The sequence below is a fragment of the Glycine max genome, chromosome 13 (genome assembly GCF_000004515.6).
Source record: "Glycine max cultivar Williams 82 chromosome 13, Glycine_max_v4.0, whole genome shotgun sequence".
In the NCBI taxonomy this organism is placed as follows: domain Eukaryota; kingdom Viridiplantae; phylum Streptophyta; class Magnoliopsida; order Fabales; family Fabaceae; genus Glycine; species Glycine max.
The window spans coordinates 12,641,687-12,657,444 of record NC_038249.2 but is presented as its reverse complement, the minus strand read 5'-3'; the positions used below and the strand labels follow the sequence as shown (position 1 = coordinate 12,657,444).

Here is a 15,758-nt window from a genome sequence, read left to right as displayed (position 1 = left end):
TGCTTTTATCTTTAGTAATTAATGTAAATTTCAAAATAAAAATTCTCAAACGTATATGCTTCTCCTATATTCATGTATAAGGTAAGCAAGCATTATAAAAAGTTAGAAGGAAAAGAATAGCTATTTCTATCATATTCAAATTTTATCTGACATTCCAACTTTTTTCTTTTTTACAATGATGAGCTTGAGTAAACTTTTAACAACTAATTCAATTCTAATGACTTAGGCAAGCGTAAGATTCCAATATCAGTATCTCTATCCCAGAAAAAAAACTACCAAAATTTAGGGTGACATTTTTTAACTAATATTTGTGTGCTTGTATCACTGGAAAGCTTTTTACTGATATATATATGCATATGCACCTGAACTATCCATTTAATTTTATTATTCCATATACCAGTTGGTTACTATTCTAAGTCTTCATGCAAAGTCATTCTCATTCGTGAATTCCAGTTCCTCTGATAGTGATGAAGAAGTAAAGATTGTTGTGAAAGTGATGAAGCAGGGTGTTTTGTTATGCAGAACGTGGGCACAGTTAATTGTACCAGCAAGATAATCGATGAGGATCTATTTTGAGCTTTTAATATGCAAAATGAAATGTTTAACTTACAGTTTAGGAAGATGGGAATTGGAAACTATTATAAAACATTTTTCAGTTATAAGTCATCAATTCCATATCAGCTCCAATGAAAATACTACCTTGGAAATTCTTACCTCGTAGTACTCACGTTGTTTAAAACTCCCAAAGATTTGTTATTTTCGTCGAAGACGGATCCCAAGTACATTGCAACTTCTTTAAATTCAATTATTACATATATCTATTGACTGCTGATTAAAAAATGATTTAGAATTAGATCCTCTCCTAGATATGATCTTGTTAGAGAAAAAGACACGAAAATTAATTAACGAGTCTCGTGACTAATTATGAGTCATGTTTGATAAAAAAAATTGGGCTAAAAATAAAATACCTTTTTGTTCCGCATCTTATTTTTTAAGTAAGTTTCAGTTTAGCCCCTTAAATTTAAAAAGTTTTATTTTAATTTCTTATAGTCTCTTGTTATATTAAATTGGTCTTTCCATCATTTAACCATGTTGTGTTAACTTTGATTGACTTAGCGATTGCCTATATGATGTGGCTTCATTTACATATTGTTTGTTGCCAATTTAATCAAGTTAGTGTGTGATAGAACTTAAAAGAATGATCAATTTAATCTATCAAAAACACTTTAAATACCACAGTAGAACTTTTCAAACATAAGTGACGAAACAGAAATGGAAAAAAAAATATTTTAGCATAAAATTTGTGAATTTATCTTTGGTGAGAGATCCAAATCCATTAAAAGAATAAAAGATATGCATTATTTTTCCTGACCCCACATACATAATTTACAAACGAGATGACGCATGGATGAACTAGCATGCTAAATGAGGTAGTGAACAGCAAAAAAGGGGTCCTCTTGACCGGTTCTCCTTGTTCTTCAAGTTAGGTGCTAACAAAAAACTTTTCTCAGACGTCCTCTGATTTCCCTTTTCTGTGTATTGTTATTCAGATTGGAAAAGGAGAAAGACAGGGAGAGAAAACTGTATATATAAGAAAAAGGGACATGCATACATAACGTGAAAGATAAGAAAGTGTAACATATATAAGCATAAAAATGTGGGTGTTCTATATGTTCTCATTGCCTGTGGCCATTGGCATGGTGATTGTTACATTGAAATATTTCTCTGGACCTGGTGTACCCAAATATGTGTTCTTCACCGTTGCATACACTTGGTTTTGCTCTCCTCCATCATCATCCTCGTCCCAAATATGTGAATTTTTTTCATTAACAGCTATTTTATTTTTTGGTATTCGATTCATTTAAACCTTTCCCTTCATTGATAGTCACTAAATGATGATGAAAATGAAGCAATTTCCTTCTTGTGGAGTTTGACATATTGGAGTACCTTGTTACTTACATGGTAGGCTGCTTCCCTTTTATAAAGCTCTAAATAATATTTGTCCTCAACTAACTTTGTACCCTCTTGACCAATTCCTCCGAAATTTAATTGCTCTATATGATGTTTATGTATGCTTCCATCAAATCTTCTACACAAACTGATGCAATCCTACTCCCCAAGGGCATTGGATAGAAGATTCAAAGAAAATTGGGTAAAAGATGCAAGAGAAGACACTAGGGTTCTCATGAGCCTTAGGGTAGATTTCGGGCCCATGGGCTAAGTATGAGCCCACTTATCTTTGTAAATATTAGATTAAGGTTTCATTATTTTTGGACCTTGTATTTAGGGCTCCATAATGTAGGTAGGGTACCCTAGAAATATAGGATTTTTTAGCCCTTGTATTTTAGGGCACCTAGACTAGTTTTTATATTAGGGGTAGTTTTGTAATTTCACATACACTAAGTGGATATTTGATGTGTGTGGTTGGAAATAAATTTAATTGAATTGGTAGAAGCCCAATCCAATTAAATTTTAGAGGGGGAGGTGAGCATTTGCTTACTACACCACATTGCCACATCATATAGTCACATTTTGTGCATGTCCTTCATGCTTTTCATGCCTCATGACACCTAAGCACACTTAGTGGAGAATCTTGGAATTGATCTTGGATTAGTGGGCTGAACCATAACTAAAATTCACTAATCATAATTAGTGAAAATTTGGCTCCAAAGTTTGGCTCCACAAATTCAATTTCAAATTCAAGTGAAATTTGAATTTCCCTCCAATTTTGTGTGACACTTAGGCTATAAATAGAGGTCATGTGTGTGCATTTTTTTCAACTTGGATCATTTGAATATTAACTTCAGATTTCAGAGCTCTTTTTTAGCACAAAATTTCGTGCTCTTCTCTCCCTCTCCCTTCATTCATCTCCTTCTTCCTCCAAGCTCTTATCCATGGCCTCCTATGGTGGTAAGCTTCTTCTAGACTCATCTTCTCCTTGAAGTGGCGTCTCCTCTCTCTCTTCCTTCTCCATTCCGCTGCCATTTATCTTCCAAGAAGCAAAGGAATTCATTGATGAAGAAGATCTTAGGCCTACAAGCTCCAATGGAGCTTGCATCATGTGGTATCAAGAGCATCTTCATCTAGGTGATGTTCTTTTTCTTCCTCTATCTTTTTGTTCGATGAATTCTCTTTAATTCCTTGTTCTTCATCTTATTCTCCATGTATATCCTCCATTGTCTTGTGGTTTGCTGCTGTTTAGAGTAGATTCAAAAAAAAATAAACCGATTAAATCTTAGATCTACACTTGTTCTTGCATTTCTATGATTCAAATTTTGTAGATCTACTCTTGAATCTTGTTTTTGTGTTGATTTTAGGTTCTATCATTTTTCATTCATAATATTCTTGTGTTGAACCTTAGATCTAAATTTTCTTCCAAAATATTGATTAGAAAAAAAAACACAAAAATCTAAGTTTAAATCACTTAATCCATGTTATCTTAGAGTCATGTTTAGTCATAGTAATTGTCACATTATGTTCTAAGTTTGTGTTGAATTTTACTTTGTTGATTGAATTCTATATACATTTGTTCATGTATTCTTGTCATTCTTAGCCTATCTTTTGAATTTTGAGTCTAATTCATGCATGTTATTTAGTTCATAACATGTTCTAAATCAATTCCTAGAAGTAGTCTTGTTCTTGAACTTTTTTTTTGCTTTCTAAGTTTCCTACATGATGCCTATGATGAAGTTGAGTTGTGGTGCTGAGTTGTGGCTGGATTTGTGAATCAAAATAAGTCTTAAGCTCTCTTTAATTGTGTTATTCAAGATAATTGAGCATAAGCAAACACAAATTGTAACTATCCAAGCCTTAAGCAACATAAACACTACTCTTGGCAGCTTGAACATACGAACTTGTATAAATTACTGGGAATTGGTCACTACGTTTTTTGAGCTGAAACTTTTACTGAATTTTCTAGACATCTGGACCAAAATTATAAAAAAAGAACCAAGCGATTGGATTAAAGGAAAAAATAAGAAAAATCTCACAAGTTGGCAGAAAAATCAGTGTCCAGGAAAAAAAAAGTGAAAGGAAAGCGTGCTTGTTGTTTTGGCTCAAAATTTGTTCTATAATTGGTGCCTATTTTATACCAATCCTAGTTTTGAAATTTCAATTGAAAATTATTGTGAAAACAAGTGCCAAAACTAGAGGTTTCTTGAGTCTTTTTTTTAGAGTTTTTCTACTCTACTATAGAGCCATTCTAGGTTTCTCTTTGAGTCCTAGCTTGCTTTTTTGTGCTTTTCATTGCTTTAATTGTTGAATAATCCTTGGAAATTTGTCTTGTTAAAACTCTATTGGTTTAGCTTTCATTTCATTTTTTGTCTTTGGTTATTGCTTGTCTCTTTGTTTCCTTGCTTGTGAGTTGCCATATAGGGAATTGGAAAGGAGGATTGGTGCCATATCTTGAAGAATTTGAGTCAAGAAGTAAGGGGCCAACCACCTTAAGAGCTATTGGACTAAGAAGCACTCTAAATTGAGTGAAATACTAAAGAGAGAATAGCCACCACAATTGAGGACTTTTTTTTTGTAATTTTGTAATTGGCAATTTGTTTTGCTTTCAAATTTTGTAACAAAAAGGCCTTTCATTGGAAGTAAGTTGGGAGCCTCCAATAGGTCACCCTACTTCCATTTGTGTGTAATAGTTTTAGGCAATTTTCCCTTAGGATAGTGAGTGTTTTGTTGGGAACCTTAAATGAGGTCATCCAAACACTCTTAGGATCCGCCTAGTTTGCATTTCTTGCACTTTAATTTCTTGCTTACTTTCATAGCTTATTTCCTTTACCCTCCATTGTCAAACCGCCTAGATAGCTTGCCTTTTACCAACTAGTTTTTACATTATCTTTCACACCTCTTTTAGTGTTTATTTTGGCTAGTTTCAACCATAGTTTCTTTTACCTTTTTTTCAAACCCCCAACAAGAAAGAACCATAACTTAGGAACCAACATGAGTCTTCATTCTTCATCTAGTGTTAATGGTGAAGGTTCTACTCCTAAGGACCCCTTGTATAAGATATTAGATGAGTTGAGATCCCTTAAGTTGTGGAAAGAAAAACAAGAGAGAAAAGAAAAAGGTAAAAAAAGAGTGGAAGAAATAAGTCAAGATGAAAGAGAGAAAATAAGAAAGGAAGAAAGAAGAAAAATAATGAAAGAAATGAAAAGGGAAAAACATGCCTCCTATAGTAGTCATGACTCTTGCAAGAGTTTAAGTGAAGAACTTAGTGACTATTATAGAGGGCGTCATAGTTCACATACTAAACATCACTCCCAAAGAAGAGAAAAGGATAAAAGGCCTGAAGAGGTTAACATTAGCCTCCCATATTTCCATGGAAAAGATAATGTTGAGGCTTACTTAGATTGGGAAATGAAGGTTGAACAACTCTTTGCTTGCCATCATATTAGCGAAGAGAGAAAAGTTCCATTGGCTACCCTTAGCTTTCAAGGGTATGCCCTCTATTGGTGGACTTCCCTTGTTAGGGAACGTAGGATTCATGGGGATCGTCCAATAGAGTATTGGAATGATCTTAAGAGTGTCCTTAAGAAGAGGCACATTCCCTCCTACTATGAAAGGGAGCTTATGGACAAGCTCCAAAGGCTTAGACAAGGGAGTATGAGTGTTGAAGAATATAGACAACAAATGGAACTACTCCTTTTAAGAGCTGGACTTAGGGAAGAGGAAAGAACAAGCATAGCTAGGTTCCTTAGTGGACTTAATATGGAAGTGAGGGACAAGGTTGAACTCCTTCCATATAGGGACCTAGATGAGCTAGTCCAACTTTGTATAAGAGTGGAACAACAACTTAAGAAAGCCTTCTTCAAAATCTTATGGCTCTCACTCTTATCCAAGGAAGGACCAAGCCCATGGAATTTTGGGGGCTGCACCTTCAAAACCTAAGGAAGATAAGGGTAAGACCATAGAGAAATACACCCCTAAGACTAGTTCCCAAGAAAGGACTAGCAATATTAAATGCTTCAAATGTCTTGGGAGAGGTCACATTGCCTCTCAATGCCCCACAAAGAAAACCATGATCATGAGGGGTCAAGACATTTATAATAGTCAAGAGGAGACTACTTCTTGCCCTTCCTCTAGTGGAAGTGAAGATGAAGTAAGGGGTGGAGAGTCTAGTGAGGAAGTCTACCCCCATGAAGAAGGTGACCTTTTAATGGTTAGAAGGCTCCTTGGAGGTCAATCGTGTGATCTATCTCAATCCCAAAGAGAGAACATCTTTCATACAAGATGCAAAATTTTAGATAAAACTTGTTCTCTCATTGTGGATAGTGGATCTTGTTGCAATTGTTGTAGCACAAGATTAGTTTCCAAGTTGAACCTCACTATCATTCCCCACCCAAAACCTTATAAACTTCAATGGCTCAATGAGCAAGGGGAAATGATAGTTAATCAACAAGTGAAGGTACCTTTCTCCATTGGGACATATAAGGATGAAGTTAATTGTGATATAGTTCCCATGGAGGTAGGACATATTCTTTTAGGAAGGCCATGACAATTTGATAGGAAGATAATTTATAATGGCCTAACTAATGAAATTACCCTCACCCATCTTGGCACTAAATTTGTGTTGCATCCTCAAACACCTTCACAGGTGGCCAAAGATCAACTAACTATGAAAGATAAAAGGGATGAGGAGGAAAAACTAGAAAAACAAAAGAAAAAGAAGGATAGTAAGGCCTTGTCTTCAAAGGCCAAAGGGAAGGGAAAGGAGGAAAACGATTCCTCCAAGAAGATTGTTAAGAAGGAAAATCATTTTGCAACAAAAGGTGATATTAAAAGGGCACTCCTTCTTAAACAATCTTTCTACCTTCTCCTATCAAGGGAAAAATCTCTTAGCACCGCTATACCTCTTGAGCTTGAGGTTATTCCTCAAGTAAAGGAGTTGTTGGATGAGGGTTTGGTTCGCAAGAGCTTAAATCCTTGTACTTTGTTGGTGCCTAAAATAGGTATTATTAGGCACCAAATCCCTATGATAGGTGGTATGATGAATATGTTGAGTAGTGCAACACTCTTTTCTAAAATCACTCATGCACCCAACATCTTCATGATTTGTGTACATAGGGACTCATTAGGTAGGTTTGTTCTTATTTTTTGTTTCAATGCAAACCTAGGTGCTCATGTGGGACACCTTAGGTTTGTCATAATTTTTTGTAGGAATAATCAACATGAAAATAAAGAAAAAGGTATGTTTTATTCCATTACTTTCCTTAAATTTGTAAATAGTGATCAAGGGCTTCCTATGGACCCTAAGAGAATAAAGGTCATTCTTGAGTGGCCTACTCCACCAAGTATAAGGGAAATTTGGGGCTTCAATATCTTAGCAAACTTTTACAAAAAGTTTGTCCCATATTTTTCTATACTTGTAGCATCACTCATTGAGTGGGTGCGGAACTATATTCTCTCATGGGAAGATGGCCAGGAAAGGGGTTTTCAGTCCTTACCATACTCTAACATACCCAACATCACCAATACATATGTTTTTATTCTTTTTGCAGGTGTTGAGGAAAGAATCCATGAGTTTCAAGAACCCCTGGATTTGAGGTCAAATCCTTTTCAAGGGGGAGGGAATGATGCAATCCTACCCCCCAAGGGCATTGGATAGAAGACTCCAAGAAAATTGGATAAAAGATGCAAGAGAAGACACTAGGGTTCTCATGAGCCTTAGGGTAGATTTCGGGCCCATGGGCTAAGTATGAGCCCACTTATCTTTGTAAATATTAGATTAAGGTTTCATTATTTTTGGACCTTGTATTTAGGGCTCCATAATGTAGGTAGGGTACCCTAGAAATATAGGATTTTTCAGCCCTTGTATTTTAGGGCACCTAGACTAGTTTTTGTATTAGGGGTAGTTTTGTAATTTCACATGCACTAAGTGGATATTTGATGTGTGTGATTGGAAATAAATTTAATTGAATTGGTAGAAGCCCAATCCAATTAAATTTTAGAGGGGGAGGTGAGCATTTGCTTACTACACCCCATTGCCACATCATATAGTCACACTTTTGTGCATGTCCTTCATGCTTTTCATGCCTCATGACACCTAAGCACACTTAGTGGAGAATCTTGGAATTGATCTTGGATTAGTGGGCTGAACCATAACTAAAATTCACTAATCATAATTAGTGAAAATTTGGCTCCACAAATTCAATTTCAAATTCAAGTGAAATTTGAATTTCCCTCCAATTTTGTGTGACACTTAGGCTATAAATAGAGGTCATGTGTGTGCATTTTTTTCAACTTGGATCATTTGAATATTAACTTCAGATTTCAGAGCTCTTTTTTAGAACAAAATTTCGTGCTCTTCTCTCCCTCTCCCTTCATTCATCTCCTTCTTCCTCCAAGCTCTTATCCATGGCCTCCTATGGTGGTGAGCTTCTTCTAGACTCATCTTCTCCTTGAAGTGGTGTCTCCTCTCTCTCTTCCTTCTTCATTCCGCTGCCATTTATCTTCCAAGAAGCAAAGGAATCCATTGATGAAGAAGATCCTAGGCCTACAAGCTCCAATGGAGCTTGCATCACAAACTCAAACTGATTTTAAGCTACCCCTTGTTTCCTTGTTATTCATAACATGTTAAATATACAAATACACTCGCACATAGAAGAAAGAAGCAGCAATAGCTAGAAGACTGAGCATGTAGAATATTTCCATTACTTTTATAATTGACTTTATTTTGATTTTTTTCACAAGTTATCCTAATTTATATGAATTTGTGTACGATATTATATTGATGTCATCTTATATTCACTTCCATTTACTTATATATCTCTTGTGGGAATCAATTAGGTTGTTTATGGCAGCTAGGTGAATAGAAATACACACTCATAGTTTTGTATTAAATTATTTCTCTAAACAGGGCTGTGGTTCCCACCATTCAGGGTTATGAAGATGCCGGAGACTCTACAGTGAAAGCAAGATTGAGGACCAGCTTACACGGAAACCTTGTTTTCTATCTGTGTCTCAGTTCTGTAGCACTCTTTGGATTGATATTACTAATTTCTTTGCACAAAAACTATTGGTCTGCTTCTTTCTTTTAGATTTCTATTATTACTCATTTATTTACTTGAACCATAGAATGTGACCCCTTCTTTTTGTTATCTGCGAATTGATTTTACAATTGCTTTTATTGCTGACTTCAAAAATTTCAGTACACTGCCAAACTTTTAAATCATTTCAAGCTAAACCACTCTATCTAACTTTATGCTAAATAATTTGCAGGAGTGGTAATATTACGGGTTTTGCCATGGCTTGCTCTAATACATTTGGACTGGTTACCGGTGCATTTCTACTTGGATTTGGTTTGAGTGAAATTCCAAATGGCATTTGGTTGAATTCAGATTGGAACACTGAGCAAAAAGTTCTTTCACATAAAGTTGCAAAAATGGCTGTCAAATTAGATGATGCTCATCATGATTTTTCAAATGCTATTGTTGTAAGCTATTCATATCATTAGTCTACGCTGATCTTCTAACAATTGAATTTGCATTTTGTGTAAAGTCTTCTGAGTTTGTATTTAGTGTCTCTTGCCCTGGAAGTGGGATGGTTGTCATATAAATTCAAGTATGTGGATTAAGTATTTTGCCCTGCATTATTAATCATAATTCTTGTTATGAATCAAAATTCAATTTTGGGTAGGACTATAATAAAACAGTAGAAAAATTTCGCCATCATCTAGATAAATATCATTCACTTTTCTTATATTCTACTGGGTATTCCATATATGTACTGAGATTTTATTGTAAAATTTGGTGTGCATATATAATATATTAGTGGATCAAATTAAATCTGCATTGCAATGATAAAAATAAATGCTTTCTTTTTTATCCTTTATTCTTTGCAGATATGATTTTTCATGGTGTGCCATTGTCAGATCACACAGGCAACATCAAAGCAAATGTCCAAGCGGGATTCTTTGAGACCCTACATGAATATAATTGACAAAATGTTGCTTCAGATAGTAAAGTCTTGTAAGTGTATATACATGCAGGTATTTTGATTCTAAAAGTTCTATTGATACATGTTCATGTAACTGGATTTTCCAGTTGAAAGAAGACCCCTCCTTCAAACCACAGGGTGGAACACTAGGAGAAAGTGGCATGGATTATGATACAGATGATAAATCTATGGCAGCACTAAGACGTCGTCTTACGAAAGCTCGTGAACAATACTATCGATATAGAAGATACACACTAATTTGCTTGGTATAGAAGTTGGGTTCTGAAATTCTAATTATGTAGATTCATCAAAATCAAGGATTCATTTGGTGATTAGCTTCTGCCTGGTGGGCTGTATGCAAGACTCTTGTAGGAGTAATTGTGTTCCTTCAATAAAATCCTTTGCCGCATTGAAATAGCTTAAAACTGCACGGCATTTTGATAATTAAATGCAATATGGTTGGGAAAATATTGGTAAATGAGTTAGCCTTTTGTATATGTATGTGCCTATAGTGTGTGTGTGTGTGTGAACATTGGGAAACCCACAAATTTTATGCAGCAAATTGATTCTTTCCTTTCTTTTTCTGCCCTTATGCTATAGACATTACACCCTTCAGTTTATGTGATAGATTCCCTTGATACTCTTCAAGAAAAGAATGTGATGTCTTCATTTTCGACATGCTATTTGTCACAACATACCATAATACTTCACTTAATTACTCTTGTTTAGTTGTTTTCAATATGTACGTATTCTCTTCAAGTCCTAAATAAATTAATCTTTTGCAGTGAATATACAAAATTCGTCCTAGAAGCCCTTGAGCTGGAGGATACCATAAAGGATTATGAGCGACGTCATGCTACAGGATGCTTTGTCTTAACCTTCACTTTTTCTCATTGTTGAGTCTATTATTTCATCTTTTGACAGTGAACAAACTATGTCAATAGTAAGCAACTATGTAGCTTATATGATTCCAATAGTTTATTCTTCAGTTCAGTTAAAAAACCATGGTTCTTCTAGGCTTCTAGCCAACAAACTTGAAAGTGACATAGGGAGAGAATGTTTGTGCTATTTATTTTGGGATATATTCTTGGCTTAAGATACTGATTAGACTCTACCTTTCAGCCACACTCAGGTTTTATATTCATCAAGTAATATGCAGTAGCTCTATATTTAAAGGTATTTTTTTCCATTCTTGCAGGAAATATTTTTCATGCTTGAGGCCTGAACGCATAGGCAAAGTAGGTGCACTTTTGGATACAATTGTTACTTAATACTTATTAAATTTATGAGCTCTTTCTCCTATTTTGCTGGTAAATTTATGCAATGTTTTCTCAATGGAATAAAAAGTAGAATGTCACCCTATAACTTAAAGCTGACTTAACAATGACCTTGTGCATTATGGTATTATAACTAATCTCTTTACATGTAGCAAGTTAGAAATTAAATCACAGTCCCCAAAGATAACAACTATCTAGATTAGTATGCTTCATAAGTAATCTGTGTGATAAAATTATAAATCATCACCATAAATATTCATCACTAGAAATTCATTTTCTTTTATTCCTATAAAAGTAATAGCGATTGGCTCTTCAATTTTTTTCTCTTATTATGAACTATATAGTATATAGAATAATTATATCTTACTGAAATGTTCATTTATAATTTTAACAGAGTTTCTATGGCGATGTATATTATGGAAACAGCTTGAAAAATCATTGGCTGTTATACTCGGCTGCATGTCATTTGCAATTCTATTAGCAGAGGCTACCATACAAGAGGTGCTTGTGCAGGTAATATTTGTAGCCTTGTTCCTATATAGTTTTTTTATAAAAATAAATTCATTTTCCTCTTTCTTATTTTTTTTTTCTGTTAAGGCTATATTTTTTCCTTAAATTTAATACATGACAATTAACACCATCAACAAACTTCATATAAGTGATGTTATTAGGTAACAAAAAAATTGATGAGGAAAAGAGTGGAATGGATTAATTAACTTCAACTGTTTTTGTCCCAAGATAAAAGTTATATGTAGGTCCATTCTGATGCCAATAAAACCTAAAGTAGGTTTGGGATTTGCTGCTTCCCCTGGATTTTTGTGAGTTCAAATTATTGATATTGATTGCAGGAGGGAACTATTCTTATTTGTATAAGCATGTTTATTAGTAGTTTGCTTGCAAAGATAAACAGGGCAACTTTTCTAGTGAGAAAGAACAAACATTCCTAAAAATTCACAGTTTAGCCATCTTATGTTGACTCATATATGAAATTAATATTTTTCTTTGTTCATATTCTTGACAAATCCCTGTTGAATTTTTTTCTAGTTGGCTGCTTTCATCCCATTGATTTATATGTGTATATGCACATATTATTCCTTGTTTAAAATGGGAATGATGATGTTTTACTCACTGACACCCAAGACAAACAAGCTCAGTAAGCTTGCTTATGATATGCTCGTAAGTCACTTTCTTTAAATATATTTTTGGTCATTTGTATGAAGTAAATAATTTTCTAAATAATTTTCCTTAGCATCTCACATTTTTTTGTGTAGGATGATTGCAAGATATGCAATATGCAGCACCCATTTCATACAACTTTCTCAACCTCATTAATCTTGGTGGGGGTAGAAAAACCATTTTTGAAAAAGTATTTTACTATTCACTAATGGTGCTTAATTTGTTGTTCTAAAATTATGATGTTGTCATCAATAACTGGTGTTGTTACGTGATTGGTGCACTTTCAGTTTAGATGCCATTATCCTTGAGATGTTAAGGGCTGATATTAAGGATACAAAAGTAGAAAAAATTTATTGGGTAAAAAAGAAAATACTGTAAATGACTTTTGCATTTTAAATAAATGTTTTCTGTTAAAATAAAAACTCCAAACTTTTGTATTCTTAACATCAGGCTAATACTAACAAAGCCATCATTCTTATGTAAAAGGTTTCTTTAAAATGAGTTTGTCTCTAAATTGAGCAAGTGTTCTCCAACCCTTAAAATTTACCAAGATCATAATACCCTAATCGTGGTTGGATACGCTTGCTAAATGCTAACTTAAAAAAAGCCTTATTCTTCTTATAAAACCTTCTTTTATTTACTTTTAATAAAAATCTTGTTTTTTGAGTATAGGTATTAATTGTCTAACATTTATTCAGTTGTAATAACTCAATTTTTTGTGCAGAAAATGGGAAAGATCAATGACGCTGTTCCTTTTTTTGGAAAAGGATTCAACAAAATTTACCCCCTCATCATGGTTATATACACTTCACTAATAGCAAGCAATATTTTCAACCGGGTCATCAAGTATTGTGGGAATTGGAAAATATTCAAGTTCAGTGATGAAGCAGAAGATATGGATGGATTTGACCTGTCCGGAGTAATAATCTTGCGGAGAGGTGAGTTCAAACCTTTTTAGTTATTTTTTGTCACTATGACATCAGAGTATCCGCCAGCTTTACTAATAATTAATCTTTGCTAGAGAATGTCATCTTTAATAGGATCTCTCCTTTCAATTATGATTTTTTCATCCACAATACTCAAACTGAAACCTTTTTATTTATGAGATTTGATGTTCCATTCTTTGGCATTAAACAATTTAGATTTTATGTAGTTGTAACAGGTTTAAACACCTCTTTTAGATAGAAAAAGAAGAAAGTTTTAGAAAAGTAAAATGAGAAAAATCACAAAAATGATCAAATGAAGGTTAGAAAACAAAACCTTAAGATTAATTAGAAAAGGCCTTCCATCATTCAGTGGAATATATCTTAGAAAAAAAGAATCGGTGATTAAAGAAAACCATATGAACAATTTTGTTCAAAATAAAGTAATTGATTACTTCTTTCATGCAAATTCTGGCAGTCTTCTTTGGTTATAATCACTTAATGATATTAAAAGACAGACTAAATGATATCAAATGTAGAGTAGAACACACCTCTGTAAAACTAGGCTTCCTCCTTTAACATACAACTTTGGATAACCATATAGTGATCACCTGTTATTTAAGAACCTTAACATCATAATATTTTGGGGAGTACCTTCGTTGCATCCGAACTTAATACCTTAATTACTCTTTCTCCTCAGAATGTTCTCTTCTCCAACAAGGGCACAAAGTTGGCGAACTTGTTTTTCCTTTGGCAAGGAGTTTCAGCGTGAGTACGGATGTTGAGTCCACCAGCAAGGCCATGGTATGCATCTAAAACCACAAGGCATTGATCATTTTTCTTCTTAAAATCTTAGGAAGTGTACCAGTTTCAAAACTCTCAAATACTTAAGCTTATATGTCTGACTCAATTTTTCACTTTTTAATGGGTATACTTTGTTTTTAATCCCTGTACTTTTGATAAAAATGGGTATTTGTTCTTGTACTTTAGCTTTAATCAATTTGGTCCCTGAATTTTAGAAAAACAATGGTTTTCGTCCCTCATCAGTGATCAAATTGATAGAACTTGAAGTTGGGGGACTAAAACCAAATTTCACCAAAAATACAAGGATTAAAAACATATTTTATCCTTTTTTATGTATATTGGTTACTAATTTTTTTGTACAACTGAAGATGACTTGCACCACTGAACCAAGAAAGCTAATAGAAAACTGAGCAAAGATTTGTAGAAGCAACCTCACACTATCTCAAGGCTAGTCTTGTGTTACTAACTACAACTCCCCCCTATTTCTTCTTCAGGCTCTGGATGAGAGTGCCACTACCAACAAAGTGGAAGAGAAAAATGAAGGCATTCAGAATGACATGAGCAGAAAAATTGGCAGCAAATAGTATGCAGCCTTATGGACAAACTTCAATGAAGAGGTGTCTGGTAAAGATTTGACCCAGGAAAGAGTTTCTTCCTCCTTGACAAGTGATGTTAATGATTCTCCGAACACAAGTGCAGCTCCATCATCTGTATTAGCCTCAAAATGGGAATCAATGATGCATGGATTTAAAATTTTGAGATCTAACATTGACTCCAAGGGATTCCTCCCACTTTCTAATGCTCAGGGGTCAACTCTAAACTCAAAATCTTCATCTGAATCCCTTGATGATATATTTGAGAGATTGAAACGTCCTCCATCAGAAATATAGAGATTCTGGTGACTGATATATGATCAGGGAGTGGACTTCAGGGAATTGGAATTTGCAAGAAAAACTGTATATCTATAGAGAAAATTGATAAGAAAATTTTCTCCACTGAAAGAAGTGTGCCCTGAAGATAGATTTATGCTGAACTAAATGAACAAATCTCATATTTTGATGATCAACAAGAAACACTTGGTATTTGTTAGCTCTACAAAGTGCAAAACAAAAACGCGTAGAATGTGGAGACATAGTTTGATGAAATGCTTTAGGAATACAACTAGCATGTAAGAGTAACTCTATTTAAGCAGCCATTCTGCTTGTAAAACTAAGACAATTTCTTCTTTTCTTGCTTGGTAAAATAAAATTAAGGGAAAGGAAGGTTGTCTTGTTCATTAGTCAAAGCTGACCAATATATGCATATGAAAATGAAAGAGTAAACCATCAACACGTTCTCTAAATTTGGCAAACGTTGAGACATTAGTATTTAGTATCGCCTAAAGAAAGAATGTAACAAAAACAGATGTCTAAAGGAAGAAAGAAATAGAGAAAGAAGTATAAATGTAGCAAGTGATATGATATGACAAAAAAAAAAAAAAAGATAAAAAGAAATAATAGATGTAAATTGGAATTTTGTACGGTTGGGGTGTCCAAAAAATATTATTCTATAAAGAAATGAAAAAAATAGTCCCTATGTAAATACGTCTTAACTATTTTTTTTAATTAAGTCTTTGAATTTTTTTTTAATTAGGTCCCAA

The 15,758-nt window shown here is 34.0% G+C and overlaps 1 pseudogene; it reads left to right on the top strand.

Annotated features, from left to right (window-relative positions):
* Window positions 1-1,655: 1,655 nt before the first annotated feature.
* On the top strand, window positions 1,656-15,640 carry LOC100791155 (LMBR1 domain-containing protein 2 homolog A-like; annotated as a pseudogene).
* Window positions 15,641-15,758: the final 118 nt, after the last annotated feature.